At 39.7% G+C, this 13431-nt stretch overlaps 1 long non-coding RNA gene across 1 annotated transcript in view; it reads right to left on the bottom strand.

Moving 5' to 3' along the window:
* Positions 1–3874: 3874 nt before the first annotated feature.
* LOC140459716 (uncharacterized) overlaps positions 3875–13431 on the bottom strand; it is a 100043-nt gene continuing 90486 nt past the window's right edge. The window contains exons 5-6 of the long non-coding RNA XR_011953852.1: positions 11457–11582; positions 3875–3905 (exon numbers count right to left, since the gene is read on the bottom strand). This is a non-coding gene — a long non-coding RNA (uncharacterized lncRNA). The remainder of the gene's footprint in view (positions 3906–11456; positions 11583–13431) is intronic.

The following is a 13431-nucleotide window of genomic DNA, read 5'->3' as shown; positions in this document are numbered from 1 at the left end:
ATGTCCCTCATAATTTTGTAAACCTCTATAAGGTCACCCCTCAGTCTCTAACGCTCCAGGGAAAACAGCCCTGTTCAGCCTGTTCAGCCTCTCCCTGTAGCTCAAATCCTCCAACCCTGGCAAAATCCTTTTGAATTTTTTCTGAACCCTTTCAAGTTTCACAACATCTCTCCGATAGAAAGGAGACCAGGATTGCACGTTGAAGTTCATCTTGAGTGGCTCCCTTACACAGGGCTCCGTGCTCTTCGAACTTTACCCAGGGATGCACCTTGAGGACAATCAACTCAGTGAATGACACATTTTGGTCTGCCCAAAGCTTGTGCACTTCAAGTACAGAGAATTGCCCTTGATCGAGTGTGTAGATTTACACAAACCAAAGTCCAAGACTTGGTGCTAACCATTGTGCTAAAGTTTGAGGCAGCCGCTAAAGAAGTACATTAAGGAAAGGTTGCTATATTAAATCTTTCAGCTTGAGCTATGTGTAGTGTCTCATCACTGTCAGACTTGAATACTCTGCATGTCTTCTTATTGACTTCCTGTTCTGCATCTCCATGAACTCCACACAAAACTAACCCTTTAAAATATAACCCGAATACTTTATTTTCCAACTTGAGCTTTATATGGTTAACATTAAGTTTTTACTGGCATTAGCACTGCATTACACCCTTCTGCTTGCATCAAAAGCCCAAAGAGACAACAAATGAGTGCAGGAAAACAAAATTAAACAATTTGTACAAACACTTTTTTTATCCTCCAATGTGATGTGGGCATTGCTGCAAAAACTAGCAGTGGCTGTCCATCTCTAACTACTCTTGAAGATGATGCTGAATCCCTCCTTGAACTGCTGCAGTCTGTGCAGGGAAGCTGGTGAGCGCCAGGATTTTATTATGGCGACAATGAAACATCAGAACAGAATTCCAAGTCAGATGTTATGTGGCTTGGAACTCGGAGGTAATGATATTCCAATAGTGGAAGAAAAGTCATGAAAAACTAAAGCATTTGAAATTGATAAGGGATATCCAGAGTTCAGTAAAAGAACCAGAAAGGAGCTATCAGGCAATTTATGAAAAAGAATGACTGTACACCTAAGTTATAAACGTTAATGAGAAGTCATCTCCAATCTGTTATGAGAGAAGGCGAGAACTTGAGGCTTTTAGACAGTTTAGAGGACAAATTGTCCCAATATGAAAATAATACCTTTTTTGATTTTGAACTGTTTCGAAAGGAGAGAGTTTCCACTTGCTGTCAGGAAATCAAGTGCAAAGACCAACTCCTCTCTTGGAGCAACAGTGAGTTGATCACCTCAAATTGAACATCAGGATCCAGAGAAATATCCTATCCTGGGTCTTGAATGTGCCTGCCACAGCACACTGCCTCTTGGAGTTCACCATCAGAATCCAGAAAAGAGGCAGCCAGTGATCCAGAAATACTTGTTGCATCTTTTCACAAGCGCATCATTGGCATCTCTTGAGTGTGATTTCAATCTCCACACAGAGCTGCATTAAACAATTCAATTCTGCATATTACATCACAACATCTTGAAGAAGTGGGTGAAACCTAGCTGATACTTCTCTGCTAATCCAGTGGGCATCACAGCCAAATTAATATTTCCTGCTTCCACAAAGGCTCAAGACAGAATCACAGATTCCCTCAATTGTGTAGCACTGGCTTCAACGAACAAATCTGTTAACAATTGGAGCAGCAAGAACTTAATAATATACTGTAATTTCATACCAATATGAAAAAAAATGCTGCACTGCCTAAAGCCTCAAATGATAAATTGAAAGCACCCCATCAAAGTCCTTCCTTTAATGCAAATATTTAGCAGGAAAAACAAAAGGAAATTCAAGAAGGTAACACATGTTCAGCAGCCAAGTACTTAGATGTTGAACTAATAAAATTAAATTAGTGTGGATTTTGTTTTCTTGGACCTGAGCAGAAAATCAATACCTTTGTCACCACTAGACCAGATGGCCAAAACTCCATTTCTACAAGGTCACTTGGGTGAGGGTGATGGTGTACCATGACAGTGCCTATCAGAAACGGTAACTCCTTATTAAAATTATGATATTTTCTCAGGGTTCATTAAGTAAGGGTTGAAAAGCTGTATAAAGCCACCCATTTAGACAAGATAATTGTTAACAGCTTTAACCTTGTGCCATGTTCAAAAGAAACAGTGAAATTCCCTGGAAGAATGTGGTGTCTCAGGGATCCTCGATACTTGCTACAAAGATACATTCTTAACAACAGCAAGTGATTGTCTAATTGCTGCCACAAACCATTTGCTAATGATTTAATGCAAAAACGGTACAATCATTAGACACATTTGGCCTGCAGACCTTTGCAATCATGTTTAGTTGGATCACTTTTGATGCAAAGTGACAAGATCACTGAATATTTAAACTGGCTTCAGCTTCCACGCCTTCCCATCTTCCCTCGCCCAACTCAGTCCACGTGCCAGCCAAGATCAAATTACCTAACCCATGACTGAGCTTAACTTGGAAGAGAATACAACACAAGATGGTTCAGCTCTGCTGATTAGTAGCATAACAATTTTATGCATCCCAGAGAGATGCTGAGCCCTATCCTTAAATTGAAAATCACAAGTTAAATGCAGGTAATTCAGCTCAGTTACCAGGTTTCAATTGCAATGGGCACAATGATGTTGCAAACGAAGATGCCAACAATCTTAATGGGGAAACTATTGGCCAATCAGCGGGAAAATGGACAGGCAAGTGGAAACAGTCGGAAGTCATTCAGTAGGAGGTCATTTAGCCCTTTAAGCCTGTTGTGCCATTGCATCAGATCACGCCAACTAAATTCTAGACGCCCACCTTTGCCACATATTCCACATTATCTTTAAACAACGAAAATCAATCAGTCTCAAACTGAAACTTAACAACTGATGACTATGAGTTGCCTGCTGAGAGACACAAATTTCAACCTCCCTTTGCAAGTACATATCTGATTCTTTTGGGACAAATGTATGCATACCCAAGTGGTAAAACTTTGTAATCATGTAATTTTGCTAGGTAGATGCCAAATGAAAGCCTTGAAAATGACAATGATGTTGGAAAATTTATTTTTTTGACCAAACAATTGCATGAAGTATTATTAAAATACAACCTTTTTTTGCATGTTTCAATAAAACAACAAATATATTGATTAATGACTGTCAGTAACTCACTTTTCACTGAGTAGTTTAAGTGAGTAGTGTTTCACATAGTAAAGTTTAATCACAGTTTAGCTGTTTTAATTCTAAGCCAAGTTCACATGTTACATTTTCACAGTTCAATTTTAGAAATAATTGATTATCTTTAACAATTGTAATGTGATAACTGATTGTCTTCCTCATCCTCCAATCTTTTCACCATTTTATAATTTTGGGAAGAATAATTCACACTGCTATCCAGAACATGACATGACAACATGTCCATTAAAATGCTGAAGGTAATCACTGGGAGGAACCGGAAAGCTGGATGTCAGATTGAATAGCAAATGCAGCTACTTTTCCATCATTACTCGCTGTTATGGTATTTAGTGACTGACTCCTTATCTTATCAGTGTCAGGTTCAGTTGCACATTTATCAATAAAAGCTGAACAATCTTGTCAGTGAGAGGCTGGAGGCTTGGGTTGCTCATGGTAGTCTGAGTACTTGTCTATGCTTGGTGAAGATCACATGTTAGAGGCAAAGGTTTGGATGTGCTAATTAAATGGACAGAGTACAGGTTACCAAATAGAGCTGGCAAACTTGGGGGTGCAGTGCTGTAACAGGACATGGCACACGCACACACACACACACACACACACACACACACACACACACACACACACACACACACACAAAATCTCTTACCTGAACACTGAGACAGAGGTCATGCCAATCTGAGATATTCAATATTTCCTAAAAAACATCAAATTCCCAATCATGATCAGCGACAGTGAAATCACAATTTCATAACATCAATAATTGACAAACAGCTTTGAAATACATTGTCTCTCTCTCTCTCTCTTTTATCACTTATGTGAGTTTTGCATGATCTGGAAACTACACACGAGTCAACATCATGAATATATATCAAAAACAGCAGTGGTCTTAATAACTCAAGCCATTGCATCGATCATGTAAACGCAGCTCTAAAGTCTATTTTTTTGGTATTTTAGCAAACGCTGCTTGAAGGTCAATATCAAAGAACTATACCTTCGATAGTTTACCATTACTTTACAAACTCAACTCAACTCAGTTCAACACAATTTGCTTTCAACATATCTACATTCTTAACAAGTATCCAATAATTTTTTTCCCTACATTCCTGCCCCCAAATATCTTCCTACCACTGCTGATAGACTTTTTAAAACATTTCTTCTTTCCTGGAATGTGGGTGTTGCTGGCACAACCAACATTTGTTCTGAAAAGACATGTGCCAAGCAGATTGGTAGCCTTGGAAATTGTCACCACGATCTATGAGTGTCTATTGCATCCATCTCATCAACTGAGACCAGCTGTCAATTTAGCACTGTCTGGTTTGTTGCACTTGACACTGCAGCACTCGATCATGCAGAAGATGGTGTTTATTACTGCTCCATGTCTTCAGCTCCAAGTTTCGGAAGACTGCTGCTTCTCTCTAAGCTCTTCCATCACATCCCTCTTTGCCTGTTCAAGTTGCGTAGAGCACAACATGCAAAGATTATGTCCAGAATGTACTTTAAGGCCATCCTTTTCCTCAAACATGACAGATGCAAGCATCAGAACCACCTCCTGACTGCTCCGTGATAACCCTGTTGTTATATCTGGGCTCCACAGTCAGGGAGTTGAATAATGGCGTCATTCCTGGTGAAGGACCTATCTCTGAAATTGGATGCTGCCTGACCTGCTGTGCTTTTCCCACGCCACACTTTTCGACTCTAAAGGAGTCATTAGCCAATGTCACAGAGGGCTGCAATTATCACCTAGTTACGAAACTTGTAAGGCACCTGGTCATTGAAATGACCTTAGAAAATTAAAGCTCTCAAGGACCCAGACATTATGGCAGGTCTTAGAGTACCTGGCACAGAACTCTAAGATGTAGTCCCAATGTCTTGCACATTGATGAAATGGAAGCCTTTTCTATAACTGAGGTCAGCTGCATTATGACATGATGTTCTCAATGAAATATACATATACTCTATAACACTCTGCACTTGGGGGAAGCCAATTAATGTTTCTCAAAGCCACACTCCAGGTTGCAGCAATAATTTTGTCACAGGGGAAAGAGATGAATCCCTGGGTTTCCTAATTTTTGGATCCTTGGTATTAAACCTAATACAATACAAATCATTTTGAATTAACGTACCAAGGTTCCCTGCTCCCTTGCATAGAGTGAATTTTGTAATGGCACCACAAAGACTGAGTAACTGAATTATTTGTAAACCCTTCATAGAAGTCACCAAACCCCATAGTCCATTAGTTGGGAATCTAAACTCTAAAAATGAATATTTTTAATGTATATGAATATTAAAGACATAGCCTCCACTATTTCTAACCTTTCCTCCCTCAGATACCTATGTTGAATCCTGTCTGAATGATATAACTCTTCTGCCTGGAGTGTTGACAAGCTTTTAAATGCATTCTTGTTATCCAATAAATCATTAAATCATTACATTTCTTCAGATCAACACCCGAACAGTTCTAAGTTTTTGAAATGTCACACACTAAAAGTTATGTCTTAACTGATTCCCAATGACTGCCTGAACACTAATCAGTAATTATTATGGTAATACTTCCAACTGCCAAAAGTAATCCAGGACTTAGATTTATTACAGTCACTACTGCAACTTCATAATTAAACAGGCACACGTGACCACTTAACGTGCTACAAAATTTTCAAAGCTTGGATCTATTATTCATTTTACTATTCCAAGATTGTGCAAAGGAACAACTGGAAGTCCACAGGAAGGTCATGCTGTGCAAATAGACACAATCACAATAGACAACAGCAACAAGTCAACTCGGTCGAAAATCTATGTTGCAGCAACCTTATTGAGTAAACAAATAATATTTGTTAAGGAAAAAGTGGATGAGTGTTATGAAGTAACTGTCAACTTGGTACAGTTTGGGAGCCTGAAGAAGTTCCCTAAATGGATTTCCGGAATGAGACGGCTCTCCAATGTGAAGAGATTGAGTGGACCTGGTCTTCAGTTTGAAATCTTTCTGGGAGTGTATCATGCTCATCCCAATGCTGTGCATTTTTGTCAGGAGGTGTCGCATGCAATTGAGCTGTGGTACTATCCACCTTATCTGAAGTTTCAATGCTCAAATCTGCAATCAAGCCTTGAGATTTCCAGCATGCATAACAGAAGAACTTGTTATAATTGCGTCATCCTAGACCTCTCTGATAGCGGGGACACTGCTGTTTACAGAAAAATTCTGAAGCTTTGCCAAGGTATGATGCTTGATTGAAGGACAATAAACTCCTTCTCAGCTTATTATCCCTTGAAATGTTTGCACTCTTATACTTTTTGTCTGTTCAATGCAGTTCACCTGCAACACTGCCAGCTTGAGGTTTTTGGAACCTTTTGAAGGGTCTGGTCATTGCCAATAAATGTTGACAGCAGCTGGAACTTCAGAATATCAGGGAATATTGTTTCTCTGTCAGATTGCCATCCTTAATACAGCGAGTTAAGTATTCATCGAATTGTCAATAGCTCAGTGATTCCTGATCCCCTCTGATGGGTTCATTGGAAGTTTACAGAGTTAAAAATCACATCAGATCGGGTTATAGTCCAACAAGTTTATTTGGAAGCACTAGTTTTCAGAGTGCTGCTCCTTCATCACAAGCTCAAAAAGCTTGTGCTTCCAAATAAACCTGTTGAACCATAACCTGGTGTTGTGTGATTTTTTTACTTTGTACATCAGTCCAACATTGGCAACTCCAAATCATGACTACCTTGGAAGTTTACCTTTTTGTTACCATCTTCGACAAAATGCAGGATATTTATTCCCTCCATTGCGCTCTGTGGAACTGCCATCTTGCTGAATGGGACAGATTTCAAACAGATGTAACATCTCAAGACTGGGCATTCATGAGGTGCCGTATGGTATCATCAGCAGCAGAATCATACTCCAACACAATCTGCAACCTCTTGGCATAGCATAAACCTCACTCCATCTTTATCAAGAAAATGCGACATGAATCCTATTTAATGATGAGTGCAGGCGAGCATGCTAGGAGCATCGCTGAACATACCTACAGATGAAGTGTCTACCTGGTAAAGCTACAATTCAAGATCACTTGCATGTCAACTCGCTTCCTAACAGAACTGTGGGTCTACATATAACACATGGACTGCAGGGGTTCAGAAAGGCAGCTCACAACCAACCTTCTCAAGAGCAATTTGGCATTCATAGTAAATGACAGCCAAGTCAGTGATGCCTGCATTCCAGGAATGAATAAAAAAAAAGAGATAGCGGACACTTCATGAACTGAGGTGCTTGAATCCAAAACTGGTAGAAGATCCAGAACCACTGCTTCTACATCATAAACAACACGAGTGGTCGTTTAATCTGTGCCATCTTGTTCTGAGAGAGCAAATCTAAAGGCTAGAATGCCCTCTTGTGGCTGGTTACCATCCAGTTTTGGTGCCTTTTTCTTCCTGCCTTCTTTCGTCTCAGGTTTGACAGAAATGTACGATCTGCACTACCTTTCTGCAATCTTTGGGGTAGAAATTCTAGAATGAATGTTAATTCACAGCACACTGAGTCAAGTTCAATTCCTTCTAAATTTGGTAAATGAAGAAAGTTCAAAGTGACACAAGCATCTCCACCCAGAGTAATGGTTAGGATGACTTACATGGTTGCTATTTTCTTTCTTCTATTGTAATGATTTATGGTGTGTAAGTACCTACCCTTTAATGTTGAGGTTAATATCTCTTGCCACCCAAGTCAAATGAAGGTTGTTTGCATCATTGTTGGTCTCAACTGTGGCAATGCCCTGAAATAATGGATACATCTGCCCCTGTATCCTACTTAAAATGAGGTTTCTTGCAATTAGCTATCATTTCTGAATATTAGACTTTGTCTTGGGCACCTACGTTATCAAGGAGTCAAAGTCCTTCAGTGAGTTTGTTACATTTCCACAGCAAAATTCAACCTGCCCCGACATGTCTAATGTCGAATCGATGGAGATTTAGAAATCTTTGCAACTTTTACAATTGTACAGTCAGTCAGTTTTGTTATAACACACATTTCTTCAATGTGGATTGGCGATAATGCAGTTGAAGAATTGAGACCGTTATTTGTAGAACACAAACTTTCTTCACCTGTACTGGCTATAATGGGATTCCGGTCCCATCGGTTTAAAATGGTGCTGCTATTACGTGATTTTCTCATCGTGTAGGATTACACAGGAACGGAACTATTGCATTACAGTAGAACAGACTGCATGATACTTTCCCTGAGATACTGTTGTGGTGTTTTAATGTTATGTTTTGTTCTTGTCAAGATCTTGTCAAGCTAAGGTTTAATTCTGGGATCAGATTTGTCCATTGGCACCAGAAGCTGGAACCATATAAGCAGTGCCATCCAGAATAAAAGTGAATTTACTGTAACGTGAGTCACATGGTGAATTAGAACATCTGAATAATGTGTTAACATGGAAACAGACATAAATACATTGTACTAGGTCAAGAAAATCCATTTCCTATCTTGATATTCTCATGTTTACAATCTAAACAACACAGTGACATTTTATGGTTACATGCCAAAGCTTTAAGCTGACACATTAAAATAAAACTGCAACTCACAGTTTAAGGACACAGAAGACCCTGTGAGACTATTTGAAGAGCGGTTCCTCCAAGTGGCAATAAAATACTTTAAATAGCATAAATAAGAACTGATCAATCATCTTATTTTCTGCATCTGGGACTTTGTTGTATACAATGAGCTGCCATGTTGACTGATATAAATGCATCAACTGCATTTCAAATCTAGTGACAACAAACAAATGGAAATATTGCAGGAATCATAAAGCAAAGGTCAGAAAGCAGGTGAAAGAAAAAGGCTGCAATGATATTTGGAAAGTAATCAAGAACACTGGTTGCTTATTGCTGAATGAGAAGATTACAGGTTCGCACTGCTTAGACTGAGAAACACCACTGCAGTCCTTAGGGAACACTGCACTGACAAAAATACAGCTTTTCTATTCAGATCTGAAACTGAGATCCCCATCAACCTACTCCAGTACATGCAAGAGATTCCAAGTATTATTTCAAAGAAGAGCTAGGAAGCTGTGTCTGGTGCACTGGCAAATGTTTCTTCCTCAGCCAACAGTCTTAGAAAATACAGTTTCTCTCTTCTGCACTTGTGGGAATTTACTGTGTACTAAATGGCTGCTGCACTTCTTAAAATACAACAATGACGAGCTTAGAAATGTGGTTCATTGGTTTTATAGAACATTGCGCATCCTTCTTTTCAGGAAGAGATGGCATTCAGGTTGCCAATTATGATTAAATCTGTGCCTGGAGGTTTCATCCCATATGTTGCCTCAAGCTCTAGTCATCCATTGACCAACACTTCAATCCTTGCAATGCACTGCACTCTGACACCAACTGGAAAGCAACACAATTTAAGCATATGGGGTTGGGGAAAATGGAACATGGAATACAATGTCAGCAATTGTTTTGGAATCCACTTTGATAGGAGGAATGAAGGTGCAGAGCATATCTGAAATAGTGAGAAACTGGAAGCTGTTGATGACCAAAGGAATTTAGGTTTCCTTGTTCATGAGCCATTGAGAACTGGCATCAGTTACAACAAGAAATTCGGAAGGCAAACTTTTATTACAAGAGGATTTCAGCACAGGAGCAAAGAAATCTTGTTTTAATTTAATCTTGTTTTATATAACACTGTAGAGACTGCACTTGGATTTCTGGTCCCATTGACTAAGGAAGGATATACTTGCTAGAGGCAGCACAGTGGAGATTCATCAAACTGATCTCAAGGAGTGTGAAACTGTCCTTTGAGGAGAGATTGAATGAACTGGGTTTGAATTATCTGGAATTTTGAAGAACGAGAGGCAATCTCATAGAAATGTATGACAGCTTGGAAAAGATCAATCGAGTAGAAACAGAAAAGATGTTTTTCTTGGATACAGGCTCAAGAACCAGAAGACAGAGTCTCAGATTAAAAGACAAGTTATTTATGAGTGTGCTGATGAGGGATTTCTTCACTCAGAGGATAGTGAATCTTTGAAATTCTCTATCCCAGAGAGTTGTGTAAACTCAAACATTGAGTATTGAGTATAGGAGTGGGAGGTCATGTTGTGGCTGTATAGGAAATTGGTTATGGTTAGAGTGGTGCTGGAAAAGCACAGCAGTTCAGGCAGCATCCGAGGAGTTGCATGAACTGCTGTACTTTTCCAGCACCACTCTCATCTAGACTCTGGTTTCCAGCATCTGCAGTCATTGGTCAGGCCACTTTTAGAATAGTGCGTACAAAGTTTGGGAGAAGATTTGTAGCTCGGGTGTTCGTTGTTATGGTTCTGTTCGCCGAGCTGGGAATTTGTGTTGCAAACGTTTCATCCCCTGTCTAGGTGACATCCTCAGTGCTTGGGAGCCTCCTGTGAAGCGCTTCTGTGATGTTTCCTCCAGCACCTAGACAGGGGACGAAATGTTTGCAATACAAATTCCCAGCTCGGCGAACAGAACCACAACAAAACTGCGTACAATCTGGTCTCCCTCCTATTGGAAGGATATTGTGAAACATTGAAAGAGTTCAGAAAAGATTTACACAAATGTTGCCAGGATTGGAGGGTTTGAGCAATAGGGAGAGGCTGAATAGGATAGGACTGTTTTCCCTAGAGTGTCGGAGGCTGAGGGTGACTTTTAAGAGGTTTATAAAATCATGAGGGGCATGGATAGGGTAAATAGACAAGGTCTTTTCCCTGGGGTGGGGGAGTCCAGATCTAGAGGGCATACGTTTATGGTGAGAGGAGAAAGATTTAAAATGGCAACTTTTTCATGCAGAGGGTGGTACATATTTGGAATGAGCTGCCAGAGGAAGTGGTGGAGGCTGGTACAACTACAACATGTAAAAGGCACCTGGATAGGTATATGAGTAGGAAGGGTTGAGAGGGAAATGGGCCAAGTGCAGGCAAATGGAATTAGCTTAATTTAGGATATCTGTGACTGTAATAGATGCATCGTTCCCAAAGACATCAAGGGATATGTGAATACTGCAGGAAAATGGTGTTGAGCTAGGTGGTTATCTAAGGTCACTAATGGTGAACCAAATTCAGGGAGGCTGAAAGGGCTACTTTAGCTCCTTTGTTTCTGTGTGAACCAACTGAATGTTGCTAGAATGTCCACCGAACATCCCTATCCTTTTATTCGACCTGCACCCCCATTTTGATTATTTTTAACATGTGGTAAATAGAAACGTTCAAAGAAAAAGACAAAAAAACTATTTTCTGTTCCTTACAGCTTTCCTCCAGGGTTAGACACAGCAATGTCCTGGAGCTGGGTCTTCAGTTCCTGAGACGCCACACCCATCCCACAGGGTTGTCAATACTAGATGTTGGAGACACGGAACACAGTGCTGGATTATCTGTAAAAGAAGAAGAAGTAAAAAGAACCAAACTATTTACTTTATCAAGCTAGTTTTGTGATCCCATAAAAAGATTACAAAGTCTGGAATGTTACAATTTGATTACATGTTCAAGTATCAAAGATTAAAAAGTCCCTGATTGCACAATGTTCAGCACCATTAGCAACTACTCAGATAGGGAAGCAGCGCATGTTCAAATGTAAGGAGTTGCGAACATTATCTATGTTTGGGCTGACAAGTTGCAAATAATATTCATGCCACACAAATGCCAGTCAATGACTGACTCCAATAAGACACAATTTAACCATGGCCTCTTGGTATTTAGTGATGCTGCCATCACTGAATCGGCCACTGTCAACATCATTGGGGTTAGCATTGACCAGAAACTCAACGGGATGTGCCACAAGAATACAGAGACTACAAGGGCATGTCAGAAGCTAGGAATACTGTGGCAAGTAACTCACCTCCTGACGCCCCAAAGCTTGTCCACCGGTGACAAGGCACAAGCTAAGAGCGTGACTGAATACTCCCCATTGGCCTGGTTGACTGCAGCTCTAATAGCACTTAAGAAGCTTGACCTGCTTGACTGGAATCACATGCACGAGCATCCGTACTGTCCACCACAGACACTTAGTAGCTGTGGTGCATATGATCTACAAGATGCCTCGCAGAAATTCACCAAAGATCCTAAGATAGTGTCTTCCAACCACATGAGCACTTCGATCTGACAGGATAAGGACAGCAGACACATGGGAATGCCACTCCCTTCAAGTCACTTGCCATCCTAATTTGGAAATATAATAATGTTTTTTCACTGCCGTTGGAATTTGCTTCCTAATGGCATTGTGGATAATCTACAGCAAGTGGACTGCAGCGATTCAAGAAGGCAACTCAACACTACCTTCTGAAGGGCAACAAGGGACAAGCAATAAATTGTCAGCCCAGCCAATGATGCCAATATTCCACAATTGAGTTAAAAAAAAGTTTAAAATGCTGTGCACCCAGTTCTACTCCTGGCATATTATGTTTTAATTTTGTTTTTAGTTGTTAATCTAACAAAATGCTGACACAGCTGGCTTGCAATTTCTCACACAAACCACCTATAACAAAAACAACATTTTTAATAACATTCCTCGCACTATATGAATAAAGCATAAGACCCAGCAGAAATGGAATTTCAAATCAGAATTTTACGGCTGTAGATAGCTGTTTTACTAAACTCTACTTTCCTTCAAATTCTTGTTTGGAATTTATTGCAATAATATCTTTCATGATTTGAAATGTTGCTGCCAGCAAATAAGTCATGTCGGATCAGACAGAAAAATGCAGGCCCTGAGAATGCTATGTTTATTCATAATTATTTTTTATACATTTATTTGCAGTTTCTCCTTTTGTTCTTTTTCACTGTGAATCCTTTCCGACAAGTTTTCTTAAAACACCAAGCAAAAATCAATCATAAAAATCAAAACATCTTACAGCACAGTTGGAGATCATTCAGGATATTATTATTTTGCAACAGCTCAGCTGTGTTACTCCCCTCTTTGTCGATAGCTCTGCAAACCTTTTATTTTCATCTATATATCAAAGTCTATTTTGATATGATAATTCAGTCTGCTTTATTCATCAATTCATTATGTGAATTTCAGATCACAAAATCTTTGTGCAATTAAAAAAAACATCTATGTTCTCCTCTTGCCAAACATTTTGAACCTGTGACCACTGTTTTGCAATTGTGTGCCAGTGAAAACTGTTTCCCCTTGTATACACTAACGAAGCCCTTTGGAGAGTTGAAGTTTTCAATTAACTCTCCTCTTAATATTCTCTACTCTATGCGAAAAAATAAAGCAGC

The sequence above is a fragment of the Chiloscyllium punctatum genome, chromosome 35 (genome assembly GCF_047496795.1).
Source record: "Chiloscyllium punctatum isolate Juve2018m chromosome 35, sChiPun1.3, whole genome shotgun sequence".
In the NCBI taxonomy this organism is placed as follows: Eukaryota; Metazoa; Chordata; class Chondrichthyes; order Orectolobiformes; family Hemiscylliidae; genus Chiloscyllium; species Chiloscyllium punctatum.
The sequence above is the reverse complement of the archived record's forward strand: the minus strand, read 5'-3'. Positions and strand labels throughout refer to the sequence as shown.